The sequence below is a fragment of the Heliangelus exortis genome, chromosome 5 (genome assembly GCF_036169615.1).
Source record: "Heliangelus exortis chromosome 5, bHelExo1.hap1, whole genome shotgun sequence".
NCBI classification, from domain to species: Eukaryota; Metazoa; Chordata; class Aves; order Apodiformes; family Trochilidae; genus Heliangelus; species Heliangelus exortis.
This window is the reverse complement of record NC_092426.1, coordinates 39,849,127-39,873,449: the sequence shown is the minus strand read 5'-3', so window position 1 is coordinate 39,873,449 and position 24,323 is coordinate 39,849,127. Positions and strand designations below refer to the sequence as shown.

The 24,323-nt window shown below is 44.1% G+C and overlaps 1 protein-coding gene across 9 annotated transcripts in view; it reads right to left on the bottom strand.

The window, feature by feature from the left end:
- Positions 1 to 24,323, bottom strand: part of SLC39A13 (solute carrier family 39 member 13) — a 65,320-nt gene that overhangs the window by 16,745 nt on the left and 24,252 nt on the right. For 2 of the 9 annotated variants that reach the window (XM_071744924.1, XM_071744932.1), the window contains exon 1: positions 4,702 to 4,855. The exons of 2 other annotated variants lie outside the window; for them this stretch is intronic. The gene's annotated coding sequence lies outside the window, so the exon portion shown is untranslated. Of the gene's footprint in view, positions 1 to 3,201; positions 3,362 to 4,682; positions 4,856 to 9,842; positions 9,951 to 24,323 lie in introns of those variants that run through there. 5 more of the 9 variants (XM_071744928.1, XM_071744930.1, XM_071744929.1 and 2 more) reach the window with 4 other exon arrangements.

Genomic DNA, 24,323 nt, shown 5'->3' with positions numbered 1-24,323 from the left:
TGGAATCACTGCAGCCAGAAAGGGCACTGAACCCCTTGTCCCTCAACCACTCCTCATGCTCCCACCTGACTCCACAAGCCAGAAAGGTCAGAACAAACCAGAGGGAAAACTTTTTTTTTTTTTTTTTCAAAGGCTTGGACCTTTTCCAGCTTCAATTCCCAAGCTAAATCACTGCAGGAGGGAGGCCCAGCTGTGAGCTGCAGTGAGCAATCAAAAAGAAACAAAGGGCAGGGCTCCATGGCTCCTGTGAAGGAGGACACTGAGGATGCACACAGGAACCACTGAAGACACTGCCTAGGCTAGGTAAGCAAGAACCTAGACAATGTCCAACCAAGTGTAAACCCTAGAAAAGCCAATTTTTAATTTTTTTTTTTAATAAGAGAAAAAAAAAAAAGTGTCTCACCATAGCAAGTTCAAACCAGCTCAGGATTTTGTGGCATCTTACTGCAGCATTCTGATCTGGCTGCAGGAACCCTAGGCCTACCTTAGCATATTATCAAACCAATCTCAGTAAAGATCAGTATTTAGAACAGTATTAAAGGGATTAAAAAAAAAAAAAAGCCAAATGGACATGGCAAAACAGTAACTCTGATGTACTTGGAAAAGAAATTGCATACACGCTTTTTTCAGAAATTAATTCCAATCAACAGGTATTATGTTGCTACAAAGTAGGCAAATGACATCCTGGGACATGTTAGGTGTGACACAGAAGCAGTGATTGCATTCCTCTCCACGTATATGAGACTTTAGCCAACAGACCACACCCAGCTTCACATCTTTTTTTTTGTTTTTTTATAAAACTGATGCAAAAATCAGAGACATTCTAGTGGAAAGAAACAAAAATTCGAGTGTAGAAAGCATGACCTGGAAAAAACAACTGGAAGACCTGGGTGTGTTTAGTCTTAGAAAGATAACACTGAAGGGAACAGAACAGTCTGCACACAATATGGGTACAGCATAAAGTCACAAGAAAAGAGAAGAGCTCAACTCTTCTTCCACATTGTAGCAACAGCTCAAATGATAAACACGATTCACCCTGGATATGAAGAAACAAATTCATACAGTGCCAAAGTGGTGACATATTGAAAAGGGCTACCTGTGACATAATCTCCAGCACTGGCTTTTGTTTTGAGAAAAAGAATAAACACCTATGGCATTTCAAGGACTAGATCCCTTCTTGAAGTCCCTTCAGCCCCACACCTATAATTTGATGTAAACTGGTGAGAGCTCTGTTCTGCTGGCAGAACCCTGCTAAGGGGAGCAGATTTTCACCTGTACATCAACAGCCACTTCTAAATAACATGGAAGGGGGGGGAATAGAGGAAGCACCATTTTTTCTCTCACCACACTCCATGCACTAATCCGTCTTCAGCACTGAAGCGACCAGGCTGATGCCATCAGCCATGGTGGCAATGGCACAGAAAGGTGACAGGACTCTTCATCAGGCAGATGACACCAGCCAAGCCTTCTCTCTTCTTACTAGCTGCTGCAGAACAACCTGCAGTTAGAGAATTCCTTTCTCTAAAAAAGATGGGCAACCCTTCCAACCCCAGAGTGAGACTGATGGACATCTTATTCCATTATAACAGCATTGGAGCTAGAAAATTACATCTTCTTCATGAGGAATAGAGAAAAAAAAATCAGATTTTATATAGCCACTACATGCCTATGAAAAGGCAACAAACACACACAGCACAAAATGACTGCTCTGTTCAGTGTGGCAATGATGGAGAGAGGCACAAACTCGCCTCTCCTGCAACCCTGTCATCACAGCTTTTGAGAATCAGCCTGGAAAAGAAAGCACTGCAACTGATCCAACAGGTCTGTTTCTTCCATCTCAGAACCCACATCTGCCTCAAGGAACATCTGAAAGGTTCTTTGAGACTAAGCAAATAGAATCCTGGAAAGAATCAGCAGCAGACAGAACGAGAACACATCCAGTGCACTGCAAATGGGTTCCATACCTGGCTTTCTGTCCTTCCAGCAGCAAAAGGGACCAGGTTCCTCCAAAAAGAGATGGAGGTGGGCAATATATGGGCATAAAGGATTATAAAACTGATCCTTCTAATTCACTTGTGTCAATTAACTCTCTGTGGCCACAGGTCTGCTTTGAAAACCAGTACTTTTCTTTACACCTGTGCTACCTGACCACCATTACCTTGTGGCTCAAGAACATCCCCTACCTCATGCAAGAAATTCCTGATGTTTATAAAACATCTATGAGAATATTAGTGTATTCTCCAGTAAGCACCTGCACTGACCCTTGTGCCCAACTAATTATTCAGAGCAAACACCCTGTGTTTGCTTCTTTCTAACACATCACAACCAACTGCATTAAAAAATGCACTTTTAATCTCTGCAGCATTTTGCTTCTCTATCATCTCATTACTGCATGCTCGTCACGAGACAATAAATTTACTTCATGTTTGTAAAGTCTTTAAATTTAAAGTGGCTGTTCCTCATACAAATCATTAGTGAAGATGATGTAGATGGATAAAAGACATCTCAAGAGAAAAAATAGTACCTAGTTGCAGAGGGTGGAAGAAGCCTTTACCTATTCTTGATTTTAGACAGCACCATCTGTTTTAGGAACCCAGCTAGAGAAGGTCTTTAGAAATTTCTAGAGAAAGAAATTGTAGCTTCTCAGAGAGGTTTGTGCTCACTAAGAGGCTTGACCAGGTTTATAGAAATGTGATTTTCTCAAGAAGGGTACATGACATACAGCAACACACATGGGAGAGAAATAGCATCATTTACCCAACAGCTTTGACCCTGGTACCATTTGGGAGCACAGCTCCAAGCCATACTGGACCAGACCTTGGTCACCATGACCCCTGGCAGCACCCTCAGAGCACATATCCCATGCAGGCCCCATGTCTCTGAGCATCCAGCTGCTCAGCTCAGCTGCTGCTGCTCAGGGCTGGAATAACCATCAGTCTGCCCAGCTCAGGAAGAACAAACAAATGAGAATTTGACATTTACACACCCCTGAGTGGGGGCAGGGTGAAGATGCACACCAAGCCAGGAGAAGAGTTCCTGCCCTCCTACTGAGAGGCTCCCTTTCCTTCCACTTACATCTCACTGAGCACCTCTGCAGCCTGAGAAAACTCAGACAAAACTTAAAATGCCCAGGCAAAAAAATACTGGAAAATCAAACGCTGACACGATAACAATTCCTGCAGCAACCCCTCTCCTCCCTACCACTTCGTATCACACAGCTTCATCTCTGTCTGCACAACTGCTCATTGCCACACAATGACATTTTAGATGTTGTTGGGGGGGACATATGAAGAAGAAAAGGTTTCTTTACAAGTGTTTCCTCTGGAAGCTTGTTGCCTGGGCTTACAGTTGCAAAAGAGTACTGAATGGAAAAAAAAAAAAAGTTATTTTCCAGGGAGGAAGCATAATTTTCTGCCAAAAAATTCTCCACAAGCCACCTCCCTCCAGTAGTCCTGTGGAGAGCTCCAAATTCTTCCTGGAAGCCCTGACCTCAGAGGAGGCACAAAGGTCTGCAAGTCCCCCATTCTCCCTAAATCACAGCCCATCTCTTCGGAATGCACAGCTCTGGTGGGACCTTTCCCTTTTCATGACCAAAAAACCCCCCAAACCACTTTGCACACAGAGTCGCGTTTCTGCCACTCACACATCACAGCATGCACAGCTGAAATCAGGAGACGCTCAGGATTAAGAGCAACGGGATATCGTAAATCAGAGCAGATGACTGGTGCCGGGCAAAGCACTGATTAAACACCGCGGCAGTTCGAGAGATAGCGACTCCCGCCCTGTCCAACCCGCAAAATTTGCTGATGGGGCCATGGCACTCACACACCCCCCCGGGGCTAAGTGGGATTTCTCTGCTCCCAGCCCACCCACCGTGGCAGCCTGGCAGTGGGCAGGCAGAACCCCCACCCCCGACCCCCAGCCTTCTGGCAACCGGGGTCGGGCTGGGGCACAGCTCCGGTTCGCAGGCCGCTCACGGGGCGGCCCCACTCCGGTCGCCGCTCCCGACATCCCGGCGGCTGCGCCCGACGGGACGGACAGCGCGGGTTTTCCATTCGGGGAGCGCTGACCAATGCAAAGCCAGAGAGATTGGGCCGGCGGGCGGGGGATGGGGAAGGGGGGCGTGGGGGCCGTAATTAACCCTCTTCACGCACTTTACCGGACCGGTACCACAGTTGCCTCCCACAGTCCATGTGTGCCACCCACGAAGTCGCTCCCACGCGGGTGGCAGGAGCAGCCCCCCCACCGCCGAGACCTTCCCACCGACTTCCCAAACTTTCTCCGCTCCGTTGCGCAGGGGCTCAGCCCGCAGCCCCGGGCACCCCTGCTGCCCCGGAAAGCTGCGGGAAAGGCGAGCTGCACCGGGGCGGGAGCCGGGGCTCCCGGAGAGCAACGCGGAGCCCACGGTCTCGCCGTGCCGGCTACGGCTCCCGCCCGGGCGCTGCCCTCCCCGTCTTCCCAAACTTGCCCCGCACTCGGCTGGGCCGGGCCGAGCCCCGCCGGTGCCGGATTCGGCTCTGCTGCGTGCAGAGCTGCGCACCGCCGACCCCAATCACCGTCCCGGTGCCGAGTTGCGCGGGCGCCCCGCGGCTCCCCCCACCCCTCTCCGCCACCGCGGAGCGGAGGTAGTCCGGCGGATCCCCCCCCAGCTGCCCCGGTCCCGGTCCGCGAGCCGTCGCTACCGTGTGCCGCCGTCGCTACCGTGTGCCTCCGCCGCTCCCCGGGCCGCCGCTGCCATCCAGCCGCGGGTCGAGTCGGGTCAGGTCTGGACCGCCCCGCCCGGCGGCCTCTCGGCCCCGCCTCCCGCTGGCCACGTCGGTCCCGGCCTCCTCGGCCCCCGCTGCCGCCGCCCCGCCGGGGGATCCGCTGCCGCTGCGCGCTTCCGGCCAAGGGGCTGCGCGCGTTTCCTGCGCACACCCCCCGCATCTCCCCTTCTGGCCGTCCCGGGAGGAGATCGGGGGACACCGGGGGCACCGGGCTGAACCCCAGGGACATCGAGCTCAGCTCCGCTGCCGAGGCCCTCGGCGAATGCCTGAGGGGGAGGGGGGGGCGGAAACCGAGTGCTCGCGAAGCGCCCTTTGCAGTTCGGTTCTGGCGCGGTAGGGGGGGTGTCAGGCTGGGCAGGACCTGGCTCTCCAGAACGTGCTTCCTCTTCTTCTATTTATTATTATTATTATTATTATTATTATTATTATTATTATTATTATTATTATTATTATTATTACTACTACTATTATGCCGGTTACAGATGTGTAGAGACGAGTCCAGTGGAAAGCTGGTTTTGGACAGGATTTTTGGAAGCTGGTAGAGCAGAAGAAAGTATGGAAGCCTTCTCTAGAATTTAGCCTCCAAATGGTTGTTAAAATACAGTGGCTTCTAAATGTGTTTGCCTCCTCCTCACGGGTTCCTTACTGCTTTTATGGGGACGCTTGTGGAACCCCTGAGCTCCATCAGCCCTGGTGTTCTGAACAGGAGTAGTGAAGAACATGCAGGTTCTTACAGAGAGGTTCAGAAACTGCACATGCTCAAGAAACCAGGAGAACAAAGATTTAGTTCTATACAAGCTGAGACAGTTTGGAGTTATGTGGTTTCCTATGCATCCGCTTTTCAAAACATACTAATGCACCTTTTAGTTCCCTGTCTTACCATTTCCCCCAGACACATCTTGTTTCCCACTACGATTTTGGGAATGAATTCCATTCCCCTGCGGGACGGTGCTGGTGCTGACACTTGCTTTCTCCAGCTTGTCCCCAGCCTCATGACATCACAGAGTTGTCATGCCCCAGAGGCAGGGATTCATCCAGCAGCATCACCCTGCTCTGCTTCAGCCACTCTGTGTTCCTGCCACGGGAATCCAATCCTTCCTGCCACGGCACTGCAGATGCAGTTGATGAAAACTTACACCTTTCCCACTCACAAGCAGAGCAAATGTACAGGAAGCTGAATTCTGAGGGTGAATTTTCAACAGAAAAGTATTTCACAGTTTTGTTTTTGGACATCATAAGATGGATGATTCCTGCATTCCACAGCTGCCTTCCTAATGCCTGAATCACTGCCACCAACCTTCATCAAGAGTTCCCTGTGCTGATGGATTATACACAGAACTATCACAGTTTTATACACATATCACAGTTACAACAGGCATCTCCTCAGGTAAACCAGGCCACACTGAGAATTTCTTGTAATCAACAGTGGTATCAGAGAAGGGACTTGACTTCAGCAAGGTGGGATTTCCCTGCCAGACACTCAGTTTAATTTGTATCCTGCCATAAGCCAACACAGGAAGAATTCTTTGTACTCTGTGTATGAAATGTGTACTCAGCAGCTTGTGTCATCAGGTGGCAGCTGCTACTACACTGTGCATCACATGGGGCTGTTTCACTGGTACTGACTTCTTAACTCCAGTGGATTTTCTAGAGGTCAGTATGGCAAAATTAAGAGTCCAGCAGGCTGGGTCCAGAAGCAGGTACTTTGTCACAATAGTGACTAAATGACTGGAGCTGGGACCTTCTGCCTCCCCAAGCCACAGACCCATTTCAACCTTATTTCTTTGAACATGACTTTCAGGTCTCTGTATTTTTTACTAATTTTTTTCCTCAGATTGAGGAGAAAAAAAATGCAGATCACTCTTACAGGCAGACTAACAAAACCAGGCACCATACATCTAGTTCTCTTTGATTTGTAACATGTTCTTGCCTCTCTAACATCTTTACTTGGATGTCTGCAACTCTCCTCCTTGTCTACAATCCTTGTCATGTCTTGGATATTTCTTGCCTGAGTGGGGCAATAGTGGAACTGAACCAGATTTCCAGAAAAAAACATGTAAACCCATTACAGCTCACTGGCATCCATGAAGACAGAGGTGTGGAGTACACCTACTGCACAGACCCTGAAAGGCTGGCGTGTTCTGCATCCACAAAAGCTGAGTGGTATCTGTGGAGCTTGGCACATCTTTTGGACAAATAATTTGCTTACTGAAAAATTCAATCACAGAATCGTAATGGCTGGAAAAAACCTTGAAGATCACAGTCTATGCCCACACACCCCAATCAAAAAAAAAAAAAAAGAAAAGAAAAGGAAAAAAAAGTCTCATCATGCCCTGAAGAGCATGTAGAGCATGTCCTGAAGTGCCTCAGCTACACAGGTTTTAAATATCTCCTGGAATGGTGACTCCACCACCTCCCTGGGCAATCCATTCCAGCTCTCAGTAGACATTTAATTAATGACAAATGCTGCAAAGAGATTGATCTTAAAAGCATTACTTTAAAATTAATTAATTAATTAACATTTTAAGTCCTACTTTGATTGAAAAAAAAAAGTACACTATTGGCTGGTCACTTATCTGAAAAAAAAATTCCGTTAAGAGCACTACAGCAAAAAAAATGGGGTAAATATTAAAGGAAAAACGGAAAATCAATTATTCTCACACACCTGATGGGTTATAGAGGTTTTTGGCTCCGGTAGCTCGCAGTCGCTGGGCTCAGCTGGGTGCCGAGCTCCCGGGAAAGCTGCATTTGTGCAGGATTCCCGCAGGGAGGTGCTGCCTGCCCGCGGAACGAGGTGGCTGCGCTCGGAGCAACTTCTCCTTTCCCTGCCGGGGACGGAGCTCCAGCGGCTCGCTGGGGGAACGGGGAATTTCACCAGTGTCAGGGAAAAGAAAGAAAATCCAACCTGGTGGATTCGATCTGATCTTCCACATAGCCGGAGGAAGCAAACAAATCAGCCCCAGGGTATGCTTGATCAAGCATTGGAATGGGCTGCCCCGGGAAGTGGTGGATTCTCCATCCCTGGAGATATTTAAAAAGAGCCTGGATGTGGCACTGAGTGCCATGGGCTGGGAACCACGGGGGGAGTGGATCAAGGGTTGGACTTGATGACCTCTGAGGTCCCTTCCAACTCAGCCAATTCTATGATTCTATGATTCTAATGCTACAGTGAGTGTAAAAGCCCCCCGTGCCGCAGGGGGTGACACTGACGCCATGGGAGATGTTCCTCCAGCCAGGAACAGCCTCAGGGGGAGGCAGACCCCCAGTGTCTCATGGCCAATCATCTGCTCTGGTTGAAGGAGGGGACCCCCGGAGGAGTCTGTTCCCCTGGACACCAGGGGGGGATATTCTTTCCTGCAGAAGAAATGTCGGTGGCTGAATTTCTGCTATAAAAGTTAAAAGGGATCAGAGCGGCTTAGTGATTTCTTGCTTCCTCAGACTCCAGGACATTCCCCATGTCCTCAGGACATTCTTAGAACATTCTTAAATATTTTTTTTTCTTGTTTTACAGTCACAGAAGCTCACTTTCTGAGGAAAAGAGTGGGACACCAATAGGTTCCTGAAAGTGCTCTAACTGCAAAGAGAAGGTATCAGAGCCTCAGCAAAATCTCTGGAAAGGGCATTAGCACTGCCAGATGGGGCAGAGGCAAGTAAAGAAACAGGGCCAGACCATGACTGTGGGGGACAAAAAGATTTTAAAGAAGTCTTCCCTAAAAAGGTGGCATGGCACTGGAAGAGACATCCATGGTACTGTGGTATCACTTGGAGATTTTCAGAAGTTCAGGTGGCCTCAGCCTTGAGCAACCTGATTTAATTGCAAAGCCTTGAGCAGCAGACTGGACTAAGTGACCTCCAGAGGTCCTGTCCAACCTAAGGTTTTCTATGATCCTACAATTCAGAAAAAAACAGTTAACAGGTGAACCAGAGGGACAGTCCTCTGTGTATATGAAAGGGGCTTTGAGGCCCCAGGAATGGGCATTTTTGCCTGCTGTTTGGTGGGAGCCAAATGCAGTAACACTACTGCCTGGAAGTCCTGCTCTGACTCATCCAAGGACCCATTTCTGCAAGGCACAGCAGAAAAGAAGAAGTGACTGCTGAGCCCTCAGTGTGGGGGGAGGGGAGCTGGCCCCATGGAAGCTCAGAACAGGGAATTTTAGTCTTACTCATCATAATATTTTTATATTTGGTTTTTCAGATGTAAACCTCAGTGCTTCTGTCAGCTTATTAACTCTGTGTGCACCACAAGTTTGTCCAGTAGCCCCAGTAACTCCTCTGCTCCTGTCTCCATGCAGAGATGCAGAGCTCCCAGTACCTCACCAGTGTTTGTAAGGGATAACTGGACTGCCTGGGGAGGACTATTTAACCTGGGCAGCTTTCACTGTCTTGCTGGAGGAAGAACAAAAAAAGAGACCTGGTCTGGGAAAGATTATTTCCAGAGAGCAGATTAGGGCTCATGAGTGAAATGTGGCAGATGAGCCATAAAGGATTTATAAAATTTAGAACTGAGATTCATCCTGAAAAGGAGCTTCACACACTCTCAAAAAATGTAAGCGAGAAAAGGAAGGGAAATCTAAATAACCACAAACAACAAGTAGTGCTGGAAGCTCTTGCAGAAACCAGACCTCTAGCAGAAGACCTGCATGGGTTTATTCCTTGCTGAGATTTCAGACTTAAATAATGAGGCCACAATATTACCCTGCCAAGATGGGTATCAGTATGTGTTATGTGTTTGATACATTATCTGATACCTAAATTCTGGGTTCTGACCACGAAAGAGGGTTTTCTTATGTGCTTCTGTGCTCAGTAATGAAACCCCTCATTCCTACAACCTAACACACCTTCTTCATGACTGTGGGGTTCAGCTCATGGTTCCTCTCCTGCACTTTGCAGTTCAGCATGGGTGTTTCAGTATCAGTGTTGCAGACATACAAATCCTTTATAACCAACACTTTCATTCTGTACAGAGTGAGATCTCCCTCTCTCTCTCCCTCCCTCCTTTCCTAATGTGGTCCATATTCTGTACTCTAGTGCCAAGACTCACTCTCAGCTACTGTGAGCAGTGAGACTGTCACTCACCTTGAGTGCTGAAAGCTCCAGGCTGCACAGTGCTACACACTCTGGAAGTGTAGTAGCCATCCCTTGGCAGAGCTGTAGTATCAGTGTTCACAGCGTTTGAGGCATGGCCTGCAGAAAAAGTTGAAGATCAGGCCCCATAAGGAATGGGCTCATGGCATCTAAAATCTTCCCCAAAACAGAAATGCTTTGATTCAGAACAGTGCTCACACCAAGCCAGCAGAGACACAAATTCTCCAACTTCTAAAATGGAGGAGAATCCATTATTAGAATTCACCACAAAAACTCCAAGCCCAGGTATCAGAGCCTGGTGTAGTTTCTGCTTATGAGGAGGTCACAACAGTGTAGAGGTCAGTGGGGTTTAATCTCCTTTCAGACTCTTGATGAATCTGTGCAGTTTCCCTTTGAGTAAAATACAAAACTACTGAGCAGGTTGGCACAAACAGAAGGTAAGGAGGCCAAGGAGATCATCTCCTGCTGTGTTTCAGTATGACATGCTGCATGCTGGAATACATTCTCAGAGACGGAAGAAAACTATGAGATTAGGGTTTTTCCATTTCTGTTTGTCTAGGGTAACAGAAGTTGTATAAACCTGGCACTAAATAAGGCACAACTGATAGCAAAGTTCACCTGAGGTATTTCAAAGTAGGTGGGGGAAGCCCTTTTTTTTTTTTTTTTTTTTTTTCTGGTTGGCAAAGAAGCCCAGGGCTGGAACAGCAGTGTGGGTGCCACAGGCAATGCTGGAACTCGGTGTCAGACACTATAATGGAGGATTCAGAACAAGAACAGAGAATTGCCACTGAAGCTCAACTAATATTTACTATTACCAGACGTGTGAGAAGTCTGAAGTTATGGTTACACAAAACAACTCACACACAACATCCAAGATGAGCAATCCAGTACATAGCAATGGTTTCCTGGTGCTGTGAGCACAGATGAGAAGTTGCAAGACAGAAGTAAACGTAGCAGAAACAAGATGAATGATTAGAAGGAAAAGCCAAGTAGCCTGGTGCAAGAAAGGTTGTGGAGGGACCAACTCAGAATCTAAGTTTTAGGAAGAGGAAATTGGGATGTAGCCATTAGTGTCACAAAGAAGAGGTCTAGTGAAGCCCAAAAAGGCCTAATAAAACTGTTTAGAGACAGAGTTTTAAGCCTTTAAACAGCAAAGGTATTTATTTATCGATCCGGGGAACCCCCAGCTCTCACTGGACAAAGAGTTCCGAGGGTTAGGGGAAAGGGTTGGGGTATTTATACAGTAAAAGGGGAGGTTACAACATCGTTACATTCTCAATTCTTGCTGACTTCACTATATTGTTACAAGGCAATATCAGACTCTATCCATAACTTTCTTCTTATCTGTTGGTGGTGACCTTCTTGTGAAGATGTTCACATTCTTCGGTGCCCAGCTGGTGCCTAAATGGTCTTGGCAGTGTCTTGTTTTAAGAACAGGACCTACACTTTTAATTATATTGGAGACTGAAGCTAATCTTGTTCTGGCCTTGTGTTTGGTTACATTGTTCTAGTGGAAAATTACATGTCTCAGCTGCCTTGTTCACTTCTTTCTCAGTTTAACCCTAAATTTAAAGTAAACTCACACAAACAGCTTGGCCTGCTCAGGAGTTAATCCTGTCAGGATCTTTCTCTTTTTCACTAGAAAACTGATCTTAGTGGAGTTAGATATGGATGGTATCAGATGCAACAGTGACAGAGACAGGAGAGCTGAGAAAAGTGGTGAAATGTAGTACTGCCAAATCTATTTCCTCCCCATAACTTCACATTATGTTTTATGTTTTATCTTTTATTTTGTATTCCATGAAGCCAAAACTCATGGCACACTGAGAGGTCATGTGGAGCTTCAGTTTCTCTTTCTTTCAGAAGTCAGGAAGCTTGAAAAGTTTGAAAATGATGGAATTGACAAAACTGAAAAATCTGAACACACATTCACACACCTGCATTTATTCCAGCACAGGCATTTACTTGGATCTGCTGGTTGGTGGAGCCAGTGGCTTCACAAAGATCACAGATCCTGAGTCTGAAATCTTATCTACCACCCTCATTTCTTGCTATTGCCACAGACCTCTTCTCAGCAGTCTGGGGCTTTGCTCCCCTAATGCTGGGCTTGTCCTACACAGCTGCCCACCCTGATAACACAGCTGAAGAGCCCAGAGGAAGTTGTACAAAAGATGCTTTTGTCAACACTCCTTCCCACACAGACTCATCTCCCATCTCCTTTCTTACTGTAAATTGACATCAGAGCTGCTGAATCATGATAGGGGAGTCACAAAAATGTTAGTTATGCTGTAGAAAGAAGGCCCCCTCCCTTTCACTTGTTTCCTGCCTGTGTTAAAATGGAATCACTGATTTTTGTCCTCCTGCACTGGAACTTCAGGTGAGGTGGGCTGAGCTCTCCTCATTTGGGCTACCATGAAATACATGTAGAGGCACAACCAAGGTTTGATTCCAGCCTTCTGAAAGACACCCTTGCTGAGCAGACACTGCCTGGAGAGTTCACCAGGAAAAGCCATTTGGGTCCAGTTTCTAAGAGATTTGCCTACAAGGTCAGAGCCCCAAGGGAATTTTCAGGTGATACACTGCATATTTGAAAAGCTGTCCTCCTGCAGAGAACTTAATTGCAGTGCAAAAATACTGTGTGAGCATCCTGGGTTTCTCCAGGCTTTAATCCAAAGCCTGTAGATGGAGCTGAGCTGTGGTTTGCCCAGACAGAGAGGGACCTGGGAGTCTGGATTGCCAGGAAGCTGAAGAGGAGCCAGCAGTGTGCCCAGGTGGCCAAGAAGGCCAATGGCATCCTGGCCTGGCTCAGGAACAGCGTGGCCAGCAGGTCCAGGGAAGGGATTCTGCCCCTGTGCTCAGCCCTGGGGAGGCCACAGCTTGAGTCCTGTGTCCAGTTCTGGGCCCCTCAGCTCAGGAAGGAGATTGAGGTGCTGGAGCAGGTCCAGAGAAGAGCAAGGAGGCTGGGAAGGGATCCAGCACAAGTCCTGTGAGGAAGGGCTGAGGGAGCTTGGGGTGTTGAGGCTGGAGAAGAGGAGGCTCAGGGGAGACCTCATCACTCTCTCCAACTCCCTGAAAGGAGGTTGGAGCCAGGGGGGGGTTGGGCTCTTTTCCCAGGCAACTCTCAGCAAGACAAGAGGGCACAAGAGGTCTCGAGTTGTGCCAGGGGAGGTTTAGGTTGGACATTAGAAAGAATTTCTTTATGGAGAGGGTGATCAGACATTGGAATGGGCTGCCCAGGGAAGTAGTGGATTCTCCATCCCTGGAGATATTTCAAAAGAGCCTGGATGTGGCACTCAGTGCCATGGGCTGGGAACCACGGGGGGAGTGGATCAAGGGTTGGACTTGATGATCTCTGAGGTCCCTTCCAACCCAGCCCATTTAATGATTCTATGATTCTATAATAAACTGGATTCCTAACACACCAGAGTGCTGAGGAAAGAGGTGTAGTACCTGGAAAGGGATGCATGGAATGCCATGATTGGGAAAGCATGAGACAACACCGAAAGATGCAGGAAGGACACAGAAAGGAAGAGGCAGAGGGACTCAAGCTTATAGTCAGGGAGACACTGATGCCCAGAGAACGAGAAGTTACAGAGAAATGAAATATTAAAACTATACAGGGAACCAGGGTAAGTTACATCAAAAAGGAAGTCTGAGACACCTGGCAAAACACAAGGAAAGGAAGAGATTATTATCAAGCCATCCAAAAACCCTTCAGCGTGATCAAGATTTTCTATGCATAAAGTCATAAGCATTTTAAATTATCATGATGAGTGCTTTTCAAGGTCAGATTTTCACAGCTCTGTGAGGTTTGACTTTAAACTAATACATAGACTGCATCTGGCTAAAGGATGAGTGGGAAACATCCAAACTACAGAGCTGTAGATCTATAGATCTCTTGCAGAAGCTCAGTTTAAAACTGTGACATCAGTTAGAATAATCTAGGAAAATACACAAATGAAAAGAAAGCTGTAAATTCTTTCACTAGAATAGTGTTCCTTTTCTGTTCTCTTCCAAATTCTTATTTTACAACCAGCTAACAAAAAGACAAAGCTGTACTCAAAAAGAAAATATGGAAAAGCAATTAAAATTTCAGTTCTTCATTTGCTGACAAGTCTTCCCCACTATGACTCACCCTAATAATATCAAGACACATTATAAATTAAAAATAACAAACTACTCTGGAATTGTGAAATACTGTGGATGACACAAAAAGATATTTTCAACACATTACAAAGTTGTTACTGCTGTTGTTATTTTAGCAGCAGTGAGAAATGATATATGAGTAAGAAAAATTCTGTAGCATATTTTGAAAATCACATCTAACAAGTGAATGATAGAAACTATAGAGAAATTATTTGAGACAAAAGAAGATGAATTTTAAAAATATGGCTAGTGACTTAAATTGATGGTATGACTTAGGTCATGTGAAGAATTTCTAATGAAATCATCTGACTTGCTCAGTTCAGCTCTGATTGTTTGGCTCACAGCACACTAAAACAAAGCACAAAATTAAACATACTTACACAGTCATTACTAAGTGGTTAGTTAAAAACAGACCTTAAAACTCTGCATAAATTTCCCTATCATGTGCTCTATGTATCTTTCAAATTTATCCATTCCAATACCATGGAGAAAACATCCTGCTGTACCATGTTGAGGTGGAGGTTTATGGAGCTGTGGTACAATGTCACAGGCTGCTGAAATTGTTACTAAAGATGTCACCACTTTTGGCACCATATTTCCATTCAGTGTCAGGCAAACTCCAGCCCAAGTGGGTGATTTATGCTCCACAACAGATACAGGGTGAGTGACAGCAGTGACAACATGAGGAAATCCTTCCCTGTGTTTGTTTCCCAGGCCTGCATTGAGTTTTAGCCCCATAGCAGAGTTCCAGCTGACTGTTCTCTGAGGCAGTAACAGCACAACAGTACTTAGTGCTACATTCTTTTTCTCTCTCTCTCTTTTTTTTTTTTTTTTTTTTTTTTTTTAGGATCAACATATTTAAAACATTTCATGCTTCTTTAGACACAGTATTTAACTTCAAAGAAGGCACTGGACATATACCCCAGCGTGACTGACAGGGAAAATAAAAGCATAGAGAACAAGTCAAGGAGCCAGAAAATTAACCCCATAGCCTGGATGACACCCAGCCAGACCCCAAGCAGTGGATCAGAGCCTCCTGGATTAGTGTCTGAAATTCCATAATATTTTATGAAATCTACTTTTGCAGAAAAGTAATTTGGAGGTTATGGGTAACTAAAGGGACATCTGCAAGTATCTGAAGATGGAAAATGTGGTAGAATGGGATGTCGAGAGAGAGGTGATCAGGAGAGGAGCACAGAAATGGGGCTTTAATTAAAGCACAGGTAAAGGCAAAGAAAAATTTTTTGGGGTTTGGAGGCTTATATTATTGGAAGCAGCAGATTAGTCACCTTTCATGCTGGGGAGGAGTTATTTATAGCTCTTTGTTTTCCACATGGTTTGCTGTAGGACTCTGACAGAAAACACATGGTTTTCTATGTTTGGCAAGATGGGGAAGATAGACTGGGCTCAAGAGCCAGACGAAACTTCAGAGCTCTAATTTTGCCAGTGCTCTTAGCTGTTTTGCAGCTGTGGCTCTTCAAAAAACTTCCACTGAGTACCATCCAGTGAGTTTGTAAGATAAAATAAAAGGTTTTCATTCTGGATAGAATATTCTTGAACACTCAATGGCTGTGAAATCTATCCAGCTACAAATGGAACATTTGCTTTGGATTTTTTTCCTCAGAATTAATATAGAAGTAGTCAGATTATCAGCAGAAAATCAGGAGGATCCACATACAGGCTTGTCACAAAGTCTCTAAAATCTGAACTTGTGTTTATCAACCATTTAATGCTTTCCATTCCCAGGAGACTGAGGGGATAAGCAGATGGTCTGCAAAGCAAAACTGTAATATTTGAGGCTTGATGGGAGCAGTGCATGTTGGCCCAGAGGCATGTCCAGCCTTTCCTGCCATTTATTTCTTCTAACATCAAAGACACACATCCATCACTCAACAACCTGGCAGCAAAAGAGCTGTTCCTAGTCATCAGATGCCTGTCCTAGGGTGGGTTTTGTCATAACTGAACCTGCTGTAGAACAACAAAGGAACAGTCATTATTTGGATAATACAGAGGAAAATTCCAATTTGACAGATAGGGGATAGGCCTGTTTCTGTTTCAGGGTAGACACAAGTTCAGATTAGAAAAGGTGAGGCAGGGACTGATATCTGAAAGATCTTTTTCCCTGAGAGGTTATTTAAGAAGCCCAAATCTTAATGCCACCCACATCTCTCATGATGGAGCTGCTTTTTCAGTCTGCTGAAAGGGGGCTGGCCCTGCGAGCAGGCGAGGAGATGGTCTCAATGCACTAATGGTTCTTTCCATCCAAATTTCCTGTGTGTGTCACAGCTGCTGGGCTGTGCAGCTGTCTCTGGGGTTTTTTTGCTTACCCCATCTCATGTTTATAAACGACTTAGCATTTTATGTTGCAGATCAGGGTGAGGAAGGGTGAGAAATACTCTTCTGATTTCTGCAACATATTGATCACGAAGACTTCAACAACCAAATACCTGTTCTGTCTAATTCAGTAGTAAACATCAACACATTCTTACTCAGATTTTTACCCTTGGGCTTTAGAAACACCTTTTTAAAATTTTTTGTTCTACAGGCACATCTGTTCAGGGATTTATCACTCACTCAAGGCCTCACTCCTTGTGACCTCTAGTAAGCACTGCTCTTCTCCCTGGAGAGATGACTTACAGAAAATGCAGACAAGAGTACAGTCAGTCTCCCTGCTTATTTGCAGGGGTCAATACATTTCAAACCAGATGTGGGGGGATGTGACCTTTTAGTGATAGAAACTTGTGGGAGCTGCCACCAGCCTCCAGGTACAATGCCTGTATCCCCCCGGGGAGTTGTAGGGGGCACCAGGTTTAGTCACAGGGGCCTTCCAGGAGGTTGCAGCAGGTGCTACAACCCTCTGATTCCTTCAGTTTTCTCTCATTTTGTTCAGCAGTAGCCAAATTCCCTTCTATTCACACAGCAGTGAAGGTAACAACTTGAAACAAAAAGAAGTGACTGATGAAAAGTCCATCCCAACCACGCCAAAGCTCACACACTGTGACTGGCACTGGTTTTTCAGAGCATTGCTCCACAGTTGTTAGTCCTTGTGCTGCCCACCCGTCTTGTGTTCAGGTCATCCCCCTTTTCCCTTTCCATTCTCTGGGCAGATAGACCTCAGTTGCTGGGTGTTGCTTCAGTGTACAACAACACGTGGTGCTTGTGGTGTGGGAAGGAAGCTGGCTCTGAGAGATAAAGGTTGAGGTTAAGAGCAGACCGACTGTTATGCTCCTGGGGCTTTGCTGCTCTCTCTATAACCTTGGTGTGGCTGAGTGATACAAATCAGCACCTTTTCTGATAAAATCCATCCACCAGAGGCAAGCAGTAGCCATACCTCCATGTCTTTTTGTACTCTGTTACCGCCTTGGTGTTCCAAAGGGTCTGCATGGGTCAAAGGTTCACTTTCCATTGTACTGAAAGAGAGTGACTGTGCTTGGCTGGGACTCAGAAACTTAGGAGAGAAAGTGACCTAAAAAATGGATCAGAAGAGCTGGAAGAAACAGAAGCCTTTGGGGAAAAGCCAAGATTGCCAGAGAAAAGAGCAGTAACTGAGAATGTTTGTGCAAAACTGCCATCTTCTCCTTCCTTCCCACAAGGACTAGTGCAACTCACTCTGAAAGAGAAAGGAAGAATCGAGTGAGCAAAAAGCATCTCACCCAGCTGTCCTCCTCTGCAAAGCTCCACTGCTTTACTTAACCCAAGCCAGCACAGGCAGGCAGAAATGCAAAATCATGACATTTGTGACCTGCAGAGACAAAGCTCAGGGTTTGCATGGGTGGGGGAGAGATACAGTCAAGCTTATCACCAACTGGAAAAAATGCAGACTACAAATTTTATAGTTGCTGTATATATAATTTTTTTTCTTTTTTTTCTTTTCCTTTTTCTTCTTTTTTCTTCTTTTTCTTTTTTCCCTTTCATGCAAACCCTAATTATTTTTCTTCCTAGGAAATGCAAATCCTAAATGAAGCCCAGCTTCATTGCACATAATCATCAAGAACAAGACTGATGGTTCTAAAGACTAGAGACTGGAAGTAGTGGATTGGGAAGATGCTGCACCAAAATCAGTCTTTAACTCTTTAATGGAACAAAAAAATAAAATAACTAAACACAAGGCATTGAAAAATCAGGGAAGATCTGAGCTGATTTCCTCAAAGGGGCTCTTAACCCACCTTAAGGAAAATCTTCTACCTGATCTTCTGAAGTTTTATGCAGTAAGGAAAGTACTTACATTCCTTAGGGCTACATAATAAACAAGTGTGGGTTTAACAGGCAGCTGCAGTCTCTCTCTTTGCAATGCCCAATGCAGAGCAAACATTGTCCTTTGACAACCTTGTTCAACTATTTTGTTACCTGATTCAGACTCAGCTGTCTGCTCAAGGGGAAAAAGTACTATGAGCATCTGCAAAATTGAAACCTGGGACAAGTAAAATGTTAAATAAGGTTCAAACTGCTAAAAATTTTCACAAAGAAGGCCAACAAAAGTCTCATTCTCAGGCCAGCTCTATACTGAACGTAACTCTAGCTCTATAATTTTAAGTGTGGGGGGAGAACAAACTGTTTCCCTTTCACACTGTAGAAACAGTAAACAGAGTCAGAGTTTGAATTAAAACAAAATTATGCTTCAGTTAATAAAAAAAAATAGGGTTTGACCTGGGGTTGAATCATGAAACTAATGGACTAAAATATATGGTAGTCTGAAAGTGATGAAACTGTGTTTTGAGCTTTCAGCCTTCCCTTCATTTTACTTTCTTTCTCCATTGCTTCAATTCTTCTTTGGTCTGTCAGGTTTTTTGTCAGTTTTGGCAATTAATACTTACAACCAAACAACAAAATAACTGAATAAACCTGAACTGTATTTCACAGAATGTGTCCTATGGAGTTCTAGTTTAGCAAAATCATGGTACTAAGGGCTAGAAGAAGCTGCTGACTGCTCATAGTACAGCAGATACAGAATAACCCCAGTGATCACCTTGACAGAGAATCTAAGAGGACAAATGAAGGGACAGGATGAAGTGTGCAGAATAATTCTTGAATTAAAATAAATAAAAATCAAAACAGATGGATTTGGAGTCAGAAACCTGTATTATAGAAGGGCTAGTGGAGACACAAAGCTGCCTCTGACTTTCAGAGAACAAAGCCATGGATTTATGGTCCTCACCTGAGGCCTTCTCTATTGGCAACCAGATCAGAGACTGCCCAGGAAGAGGGGTATCAGCAGCTTGGCATTCTGAAAGAGTTCTCTCTGGATAAACAGCAAGAAAAAACTGCCTGAAATGTAATCACACCTAACCAACTCAGTCCCCTGGAGGACAGGTTTTGTTCTTCAAACCACTGATCATGCCCACATGAGAATTATAAACATTGCTTTCTGGTTTCCATTTTCCAAGCTGCTCCCACACAATACAGTCCCACCTGCACCTCTCTTCACAGAAAGTGGGTTTTTTCCTAGCTTTAAGGGCAGTTTTGTACCAACACGACTTGCTAAAGGCTAAGTCAACTCAACCAAAAAGTTGGTTGAGAGGCACGAAAAAGTCTTTCTGATAACAAAAATCTCTCAGCTTCCTAAGCACTTAAAAGCAACTAATCCTGAACACTTTCTGAGCTCATTTGCATGAAATGCACCCCTTTCTTTCTATTTCTTGCCTCACACATTAGATTATTTTCATACTGCATCTTAGACCACTAATAGGTAGAAATGATCCAGTCTAATAAGCACACAAAATTTAAAAGGGCTGAGAACCTCCAGTTTTCCCCATCATATTCATTGTCTCTGTGTTTTAGTATAATGAAAATTAATGCTAATGTGTGATGTTTCCTCTCTGAACTTAAAGTTTATCTGCAGAAGTTAAGAGTGCTCACACTGGACAAGTCATAAGGAAAAATCAGCCTCAAAATATTAAGCTAGAAACAGGTTGAGACGAATCATCAAACCTCTGGAAAACATCTGGAAGCAACTTGTGAGTTGCAGTCAAAGCTGAATAAAGTAAATGAGGAAGAACTGGTGGAGTAGTTTGTTTGTGAATGTTTAGTTTCCAAGACAGATTTTCACAGTAACAGGCACGATAAGAATCTCTTCCTTCCTCAGGACAGGCTATTTTTCTCATTCACATGGCCAGGAGACAGGGTCCCACAAGTCCAACCTTAAGTCCATGCACAATATTCCCAAAGGGACAAGAATGAAGGCAGAGCTGCAATTTAAGAGCTGGTGATTTTTTTTATGGGGCCACAGAGTGATAAGGCATAACTAGGAGTTTAAGGATAAGCTGATTTGCCCACAGGAAAAGAGAATTTATTAAAACTTCCCTGGCAAATCTGTGTGTGAGGTGGGGCATTTTATTAGAAACAAACAGGATCAGGCATAGATTTTGCTGCCACCAAGAGAACAGGATAACTGTAGCATGGTTTTCAGGAGGGAAGACATGAAAAGCAGAGCACTATTTTGTCCAGTAAAGATTGTGATTTTGTTAATACTTTTAGAACCTTGAAAACAGGCAACAGACAGAATAACCAGCAGAGAGAGGTGTTAGATCAAAATGAAGAGAGCATGGATGTGCTACTATTGTAACAGTCATGTCACAGGTGTCTGTGCACACTGGAGATGAAAATGTATTTCCTGGCAGGTAAGAAAACAGCCATGAGCTTTATCAGGATTTCTCTCTGCTAGGAGAGTTAATGTAATGAGGAAAGGTACAAGAGAAACTGAAGTTGCTGGTAACTGACTGTGCAAAACAGAAACAATATCTACAGAATGAGTTACTTCAAAAGGAAGTATTACTAAGTTTCCATCTCAAATGAAGTATTTTCAAAAGTAAGCTGTGTCGAAAGTCTTAGCCACTCCATTCTTAAGCAATGTGGAGAACAGGAATCTGGAGAGAAGACTCTCCATAGTAAGAGCAGCAGGTAATAAAATTAAATTTATTTTTGGTAGAACTCCATTTCCATTTGCCACCGAGTAAGATCAAGTGAATTGTGGCAGGGAAAGAAGACACCTGGGAGCTAATGACGAGAAACAATGAGATAAAGCATTTATCCACTCTGCTGAATAAGAGATTTGTCTGTAACCCAGGTCCAGTCAACATCACTTAAAGATTCTACACACAATTTTGCTGCTTTAGAAAAATCAAGTCAGCTTCCTAGGGATATTTGTCTGATGTTCTGGTGACTTTGGCTTCAAATTTACATTTACGCTCTGTGAAAATGTATTTTACATTTCAGCAATCTTGCAACACAACTCTTAATATTCTCCATCTTCCAGTAATGCTGAAGACCAGATTTCAGAAATCTGACTGCTTTTCTCACTTTGGCTGGAGTTGTGGGAATAAATAATTAAAAAAAAAGAAAAAAAAAAAAAAAAAAAAAAAAAAAGAAAAAGAGAGCTTGGGAACTAATTAACTAATTTTCACTCTAAATAGTTCTTTCAAATTTCAAATTAAAATATAAATCTCCCAAGATTTAATTGTGAGTTGAATGAAACATTTCTTTCAAACCAAAATTATATACTTCTGCATTTCAAATTTTGTTAATTCTGAAACAATTTTTTTTCCAGCTTGGACAAAACTGTTCACAAAAAAATTCAGATATATTTTAGCAAGAATTTAAAAATAGTTTGGTTTCCAGGACTAGATTCTCAAATCTGCATTTATTGGACAAATAAAACATCTAGCAGAAAAATAATAGCTAGATCCAGTCTAAATAGCTAACATCATCTTCCTTTCCTGATCCTCTCCTTGCCTTCTCATTATTATATCCCTTCTGCAGCAGCTTCTGTAATTCACAAATGCTACTTTTTTAATTTAAAAGCCCTTACTAAAACTTTACTCATCCATTGTCCAGCCTATCAATTTGCTCTTTTTCACCTTTGATTTTGCAGAACAAGTTTTCAAGATGCTGTTAGTACCCAAATACAACAAAACCCCTTCAGTATCCAATCTTTTTTTGTATCTATCTTGCCTCTTTTGCTTGTTGTGGAATATCCTGTTCTCTTTCAGCCATTCCTACTTCTACTCCATGCCCCACAACATCCCCAAGGAATGGTGTTTCCTCCTTAAAGCAGTCCCTTGTGCTCCTCCTGTTACCTGCAGAAGGCACCTCTACCCTCTGAAGTGTTTTGTTGCAGTCCTGCCCCTGCAAGCATGAGAGTGAGAAATAGATTTTCTTGTTTAATATGACAACCCCCCAAATCACAAGCTATGCAGAGAAATCTCCACCCTGAAACACCCGTTTCTTCCATGTTGCCAGGGAAATGACTGCATAGTTAATCATGAGGAACCAAGTGCAGTCCTCTCCACCTTCTCTAGTTCTATCTTGCAGCCCCTCAGCCCTCCAGACAACAAGCTTCTTACTGGATTTCTGTAGAAAAGTCTTTTTTCCAGCTTGGAAAACCTTTAACCATTCACCAAATAATTCAGATATTTTAGCAAGGATTTACAAATAGTTTGGTTTCCAGGACTAGATTCTCAAACCTGCATTTATTGGACAAAAATGAAACATCTAGCAGAAAAATAACAGCTGCATCTTTTTGTTCTGGCTAAGAGCAACCTCCCAGAGAGGGGAGAGGAGGTGCAGTGCTTCGGATGTGTTGGTGACTGGGTTAGGTAGAGGCCTGAGAAACTGCAGCCAGGAACGGCAGAGACACCCAAAAGTCAGCAGATTCCTCCTCTCTTTCTCCGTGTCCCCTCAGTGTTCTGTTAACATTTTGCAATAGGCCGGGCAGCTCAGTCCTGGGGTGGGGGTAAGAGCACAGAGCTTCCTGTGGGGGCCCTGCTGCTTCCTGTTTTCTCAAGGCTGATGGAGCCGAGCTGGCGGGGCTGCTGATTTTGAAACAGGGGCAGCTGCATGATTGTCTTGTGAGAGCTCAAAATGAATCACCAGCCCATCCTCACAGAAAATCCCAAAGCTTTCCAGAGCTGGAACTCTAATTCTGTTGGTGTTGGGTTGCTTGTGCGTTGAGAAGAAGGTGGGGAATGCCCAGAATACAAAAAAAAAATATTAAAAAATCAAGGGCCAGACCACAACAGATTAGTTCAACAATGATACCACTTTTGGAAAAGATTTTTTTTTTTCACTTAATTTCCATTCTTTGAGATATATCCTACAAGAAATATTTTCTCTTAATTAAAGGGACAAAGTATCATGAGACTTTTTAATACAACCAGAAGTCAGTAACAGGAGTGGACTGGAAGGCTCCTGAAGCACAGATCTACCTTTACATAGACTTTAGACCAACAAGCATTCAAACCACTGGAGGGTTCAAGGATACTCTAAACTCAATTTGTTGGTAAAAGAAAGGAACTTTCTGGTAAAAGACAGGAAAGGAAGGGGAAAGAAGTTGCCAAAAAAGTTCTCTGATGTAGGATCCTGTTATAACTTTATCTGCTTACTATTATTAAAACTTTCATATCAATATGAGACAATTTCCAGACCTATTTAAAAATTACTACAATACTACCAGGATTAGAGCATACACTTCCCTGAGCAGGGTGCTGTCAAAACTGAAATTAGTATTTAAAGCACCTGCTTGCAAGAGAAAAAAAACAACTAAGACCCAACAGAAAAAAAACCAAAAAGAAAAAAGCAAAACAAACAAGCAAGAAACAAACAAACAAAAAAACACACAAAAAACCCAACCAGTTAAATTCATAATATACTTTGAGCTGCAGATTCACATCAGGCCCTGGAGTATCTAGAACACTGAGGCTAACACCTGTTAGCCAACATATTCTAATAAATATGCTTGAGAAATCTTGCATGGAAAACACAGTGTGCACTTTACCATGTATTAAGCTTACTGAATTAAGTATTAGTCTTGTCTCTGTGCTTTATGTTATCCACCACAGCATTAGATGGTTTTGGTAAACTGTTTTTAACCTGTTTCAGTTCAGACCCAAGCTCCCCAAGTTCTTTCACCATTAAAGCTTTAATTCCTTGCTACACTATCACCCAAAGCAGCCCAAACCTACATTTGGGCACAAGACCTATGGAAAATGAAAAGGAGACAGAAAATCAGAACCTAGAAAATCTCTCCTAAGGCTGAAAGGAGCAGTGGTGTAAGGAAGAATTGGTGGGAGCCTCCTGGGGAGGTATGCATGGTCACTTCTGGCATTTGGAGCCAGCCCAGAGAGGAACAGGGACTATTATTTAACCCAAATATCTCTGTTACTCCTTGATCTTATTTTCTAAATCTCATGCCTCAAAGTGACCACAGGTTCAAGCCAGCTGAAGGTTACATTGTGCTGGGTGCATTTACCATACATACTAGCCAATGCTGCTATATTCCATTACCTCTGGTTTTGAGCAGCTGTTGGAAACACAGCAATATTGTCTAAAACA